We start from the raw sequence: 6341 nt of genomic DNA on the forward strand, positions 1-6341 counted from the left end.
CTGTTCGCCCCTGCCACGGGTGCACTGGGTAGACCTGTTCGTCCCTGCCCCGAGTGCACGGGGTAGACTTGTCCTCCCGTAAGCGCTGCACTGGGTAGACGTGTCCTGCCGTTACTGGTGCACTGGGTAGACCTGTTCGCCCCTGCCCCGAGTGCAATGGGTAGACTTGTCCTCCCGTAAGCGGTGCAGTGGGTAGACCTGTTCGTCCCTGCCCCGAGTGCACGGGGCAGACCTGTTCGTCCCTGCCACGGGTGCAATGGGTAGACTTGTCCTCCCGTAACCGGTGCAATGGGTAGACCTGTCCTCCCGTAACGGATGCAATGGGTAGACCTGATCGTCCCTGCCCCGGGTTCACGGGGTAGACCTGTTCGTCCCTGCCCCGAGTGCACGGGGTAGACCTGTTCGTCCCTGCCCCGAGTGCAATGGGTAGACTTGTCCTCCCGTAAGCGCTGCACTGGGTAGACCTGTTCGTCCCTGCCACGGGTGCAATGGGTAGACCTGTCCTCCCGTAACCAGTGCAATGGGTAGACCTGTCCTCCCGTCACCGGTGCAATGGGTAGACCTGTTCGTCCCTGCCCCGAGTGCACGGGGTAGACCTGTCCTCCCGTAACTGATGCAATGGGCAGACCTGTCCTCCCGTAAGCGGTGCACTGGGTAGACCTGTTCGTCCCTGTCCCGGTTGCAAGGGATAGACTTGTCCTCCCGTTCCCCTTGCGCTAGGGGTAGTCTTTTTCTCCTCTACCCCGTGCGCCAGGGGTAGACTTGTCCCTGCCCCAGGCCCGAAAGCGCACCGCCGCTCGCTGCCCCAAGGAGGCGAGCGTGCCCGGGCCTGCAAGTAAGGCCGTGCGTGCCTGCCTCCCACGTCAGCCCTCTGGTGGCCTCCCTGGTGGACGCCACCTCCCGGATGGCCCGCTCCTGCCGGGCCGCTCCCCAAACACGGCCTTGGCGCCAGACCGCCCGCCCCGACCGCTCCCGCACGCAGGCGCACGTGCCCGGGCCTGCACGCCGGTCCGTGCACGCTTGCCTCACATGGCAGGCCCCAGGTGGTCTCCCTGGTCGACGCCACCTCCAGGATGGCCCGCTCCTGCCGGGCCGCTCCCCAAACACGGCCCTGGCGCCAGACCGCCTGCCCCGACCGCTCTCGCACGCAGGCACACGTGCCCGGGCCGGCACGCCGGTCCGTGCACGCTTGCCACCCACAGCAGGCCTCTGGTGTTCTCCCTGGTCGACGCCACCTCCAGGATGGCCCGCTCCTGCCGGGCCGCTCCCCAAACACGGCCCTGGCGCCAAACCGCCCGCCCCGACCGCTCCCGCACGCAGGCGCACGTGCCCGGGCCTGCACGCCGGTCCATGCACGCTTGCCACCCACAGCAGGCCTCTGGTGTTCTCCCTGGTCGACGCCACCTCCAGGATGGCCCGCTCCTGCCGGGCCGCTCCCCAAACACGGCCCTGGCGCCAGACCGCCTGCCCCGACCGCTCCCGCACGCAGGCGCACGTGCCTGGGTCTGCACACCGGTCTGTGCACGCTTGCCTCACATGGCAGGCCCCGGGTGGTCTCCCTGGTCGACGCCACCTCCAGGATGGCCCGCTCCTGCTTATTGTCTTGCACTAAAAACACACTTAATATCTCGTGGGGGGGTGGTGCTGGTGGTGGGGAGATGACACCCCCAACCTCGAACCCTGCCCAGACGTGAGAAACAGGTATGCTTATAATTCGGGGGGGTGGTAAGAAATAGAAGAAAGGAAAAAAAAAAAAAAAAAAAAGCAAAACAGAACAAAAAAAAAAACCCAAAACAACAAAAAAAAAAATCCCCCCCCGCCAAATACCTCCAAAACCCCCCCCCCCAAATAACAAACCCAAACCAAAAGAAACAGATCATTTCGTGTGCCCGTCCCCCCCCACCACCCCCCCCCGCACCTTCCGTGCACCACCACCCTCACTCACCCCGTAGATCATGGAGCAGCAGCTAGGTCTATCCGTCTCCGGGGCGAGTGGAGGCCGCCAGGTCTACCCGCCTCTGGGGCCGTCCAGGGCCTGCAGGTCTACCCGCCTCCGGGGCGTGCAGCAGCCGCCAGGAGTCTCCGGTGGGGCGGCCGTCCGTGGCCGTCACGTCGACCCGGCTTCCTGGAACAGGGTAGACGTGTTGTCCGCAGCACTTCCGACGAGCTGTCGAAGGGGTCGCTGTTTCGCGCTGCCTCCAGTTACCTCATCGTAAAAGTGGGCGTCGCTGGCGCGCCTCGCCGGTAGGGCGCCACGCTGCGCTTTCCCTATCCGTACGCTGGGACGCTCCAGCCCGTATATAGGGGAGAGCGGTGAGCCGGCTCCGGGGCATGGGCGGTGAGCGGGCACGGACGGCATACGGCTCGGCCAGAGAAGTGGGGCGCTGGGCGGCCGTTCTCGTGGTGGTTCCCCTGGAGGTTCGGCACGGACGCCTCACGTTGCTTCCAGGATCGAGGCAGCCCAGAGCGAGCCGGGAGCTATGAAGCCAAGGGAGCTGCAGGAGAGCTCCGGGCTGGCGAGATGGCTCTAGCCGGGAGCCGAGGGTCAGGGCGGGATCGACCGGCGGCGGTCGCCGGCCCTCGAACGCTGGAAGACCGGAGGGAGTCGAGCCACCGTTGGCTTGCCCCACGGCCCCCGAGGGCCCCGTGAAGGCACAAGCGGGCCCGCTAGCATGTAGTCGGAGCGGCGGTAGCCCGTGAGTTCCAAGGTGCCCGCCGGTTCCTCGGGGGCCCTGTGAGAAGGGGATGGACGATGGTGCGGTGGTGCTGCCGCCCCGTCCTGCTAGCCCTCCGGGCGGCCCCGGCTCCGCATCCGCCGACCGGCCGGGCGTCCCGGGGCGCGTCGGAGCGGCTGCGCGGCGTGCCGGCTCTGCCGGCGTGAAGCCGTTGGAGCAGCTCTCCGGGGACGCGGCCCCGCTCGCTCGCTCGCCCGCGGAGCCCGGCGTCTGCCGCCCAATCCGCCGGGCCCCGGCTCCGGGGACGCCGGGGCCCCGGCTCCGCATCCGCCGACCGGCCGGGCGTCCCGGGGCGCGTCGGAGCGGCTGCGCGGCGTGCCGGCTCTGCCGGCGTGAAGCCGTTGGAGCAGCTCTCCGGGGACGCGGCCCCGCTCGCTCGCTCGCCCGCGGAGCCCGGCGTCTGCCGCCCAATCCGCCGGGCCCCGGCTCCGCATCCGCCGACCGGCCGGGCGTCCCGGGGCGCGTCGGAGCGGCTGCGCGGCGTGCCGGCTCTGCCGGCGTGAAGCCGTTGGAGCAGCTCTCCGGGGACGCGGCCCCGCTCGCTCGCTCGCCCGCGGAGCCCGGCGTCTGCCGCCCAATCCGCCGGGCCCCGGCTCCGCATCCGCCGACCGGCCGGGCGTCCCGGGGCGCGTCGGAGCGGCTGCGCGGCGTGCCGGCTCTGCCGGCGTGAAGCCGTTGGAGCAGCTCTCCGGGGACGCGGCCCCGCTCGCTCGCTCGCCCGCGGAGCCCGGCGTCTGCCGCCCAATCCGCCGGGCCCCGGCTCCGCATCCGCCGACCGGCCGGGCGTCCCGGGGCGCGTCGGAGCGGCTGCGCGGCGTGCCGGCTCTGCCGGCGTGAAGCCGTTGGAGCAGCTCTCCGGGGACGCGGCCCCGCTCGCTCGCTCGCCCGCGGAGCCCGGCGTCTGCCGCCCAATCCGCCGGGCCCCGGCTCCGCATCCGCCGACCGGCCGGGCGTCCCGGGGCGCGTCGGAGCGGCTGCGCGGCGTGCCGGCTCTGCCGGCGTGAAGCCGTTGGAGCAGCTCTCCGGGAACGCGGCCCCGCTCGCTCGCTCGCCCGCGGAGCCCGGCGTCTGCCGCCCAATCCGCCGGGCCCCGGCTCCGCATCCGCCGACCGGCCGGGCGTCCCGGGGCGCGTCGGAGCGGCTGCGCGGCGTGCCGGCTCTGCCGGCGTGAAGCCGTTGGAGCAGCTCTCCGGGGACGCGGCCCCGCTCGCTCGCTCGCCCGCGGAGCCCGGCGTCTGCCGCCCAATCCGCCGGGCCCCGGCTCCGCATCCGCCGACCGGCCGGGCGTCCCGGGGCGCGTCGGAGCGGCTGCGCGGCGTGCCGGCTCTGCCGGCGTGAAGCCGTTGGAGCAGCTCTCCGGGGACGCGGCCCCGCTCGCTCGCTCGCCCGCGGAGCCCGGCGTCTGCCGCCCAATCCGCCGGGCCCCGGCTCCGCATCCGCCGACCGGCCGGGCGTCCCGGGGCGCGTCGGAGCGGCTGCGCGGCGTGCCGGCTCTGCCGGCGTGAAGCCGTTGGAGCAGCTCTCCGGGGACGCGGCCCCGCTCGCTCGCTCGCCCGCGGAGCCCGGCGTCTGCCGCCCAATCCGCCGGGCCCCGGCTCCGCATCCGCCGACCGGCCGGGCGTCCCGGGGCGCGTCGGAGCGGCTGCGCGGCGTGCCGGCTCTGCCGGCGTGAAGCCGTTGGAGCAGCTCTCCGGGGACGCGGCCCCGCTCGCTCGCTCGCCCGCGGAGCCCGGCGTCTGCCGCCCAATCCGCCGGGCTCCGGCTCCGCATCCGCCGACCGGCCGGGCGTCCCGGGGCGCGTCGGAGCGGCTGCGCGGCGTGCCGGCTCTGCCGGCGTGAAGCCGTTGGAGCAGCTCTCCGGGGACGCGGCCCCGCTCGCTCGCTCTCCCGCGGAGCCCGGCGTCTGCCGCCCAATCCGCCGGGTTGGTGGCCAAGCGTTACCGAGCAGACCTTTTGTCTGCGGTACGTACACGCCGATAGCATCGTTGACGTCTGTTACATAGAGCGAGCACCTGTGCCGTGGTCGGCTGCCCGTTCTGCCCACCTCCGTTGCTGTGGTCGGCCGCCAGGCCTACGCGCTTCCGCGTCCGTCGCTGGCCGCCAGGTCTACCCACCTCCGTGGCGGTGGTCGGTCGCCAGATCTACCCCGTTCCGCGACCGGGGTTGGCTGCCAGGTGTACACGCTTCCGCGGCGATGGTCGACCTCCGGGTCTACCCGCTTCCGCGGCCGTCGGTGGCCGCCAGGTCTACCCACCTCCGGGGCGGTGGTCGGCCGCCAGGTCTACCCGTTTCCGTGTCACGCTGCCGTTGTCGGTAGGCCGGCTGCGCGCCCTGTCGCTTCCGTCGCGTCCGGCGTGAAGAGCGGACAGGTCTACCCAGCTTCTTTGGACTTTGCTCCTGCGTGACACGGTAGCTGTGTTGTCCGCAGCACTGCCGCGGAGCTGTCGAAGGGGTCGCTGTTTTGCGCTGCCTCCAGTTACCTCATCGTAAAGGTCGGCGTCGCTGGCGCGCCTCCCCGGTAATGCGCCGCACTGCTTTTTTACTGCCTATACGCCGGGACGTTCGATTCCGTATAGTAGGGGCAAGCGGCGAGGCCCCAAAAGGGCAATCGTGTTTCACGCTCAAAGAGGTCATGTGGGCCGCCCGGTGAAGTGGGGCGCTGGGCGGCCTTTCTCGCGGTGGTTCCCTCGGCGGTTCGGCACGGCCATCTCCCGGTGCTTTCCACAATCAAGTCAGCCCGGAAACTTATGCGTGCTCTAGAACGGAAGGATCTGCAGGCATGCTCCGGGGGCCGTTGCCGGCTGGTTGGAACTCTCCAGCCAGGTGTCGAGGGGAAGAGCAAACGGTGACAAAAGACCGGCGGTGGTCGCCGGCACTCGAACGCTGTGAGAGCTGGAGGGTGGACGAGCCGATGGTGGCTTCCCCTCAGCGGGATCCCGATGACGGCAAGGGAGAGTGCCGGCAGGCAGTCGGGGGCAGCGGTGCCCTGCGAGGTCCCAGGCTGCCGGCACCGCTTGAGGGCCCCGCGACGGGGGCGGACGGCGGTGGGAGCGCCCACCTCGTCGCCCCCTTTTCTCCGGCCTTAAGCCGGAGCCCGTGGAAGCGGGCATTGGGCGGCTGCCGGTCGCGGTGACCGGCGGCCGTAGCAGGCGGCCGTGGGGCGGGTCTCAAGCCTGCCGCGGCAGCCCCGCGAGGGGCCCGATGACGGCAAGGGAGAGTGCCGGCAGGCAGTCGGGGGCAGCGGTGCCCTGCGAGGTCCCAGGCTGCCGGCACCGCTCGAGGGCCCCGCGACGGGGGCGGACGGCGGTGGGAGCGCCCACCTCGTCGCCCCCTTTTCTCCGGCCTTAAGCCGGAGCCCGTGGAAGCGGGCATTGGGCGGCTGCCGGTCGCGGTGACCGGCGGCCGTAGCAGGCGGCCGTGGGGCGGGTCTCAAGCCTGCCGCGGCTTGCCACCTAGGGCCCGATGATGGCGCGGAGAGGCGGCGGCGCCTCCATCCGCTTTTTTTCCGAGTCTGTGCCATACGCGGGAGGCCTGTGGTGTCCGGCCTGCCCCAGCGTCCGTGGCTGCCGGAGGGCTCTGTTAAAAGGTCTGCGCAGCAGGGGCGAG

The sequence above is a fragment of the Tyto alba genome, unplaced genomic scaffold (genome assembly GCF_018691265.1).
Source record: "Tyto alba isolate M040663 unplaced genomic scaffold, T.alba_DEE_v4.0 Super-Scaffold_100000168, whole genome shotgun sequence".
NCBI classification, from domain to species: domain Eukaryota; kingdom Metazoa; phylum Chordata; class Aves; order Strigiformes; family Tytonidae; genus Tyto; species Tyto alba.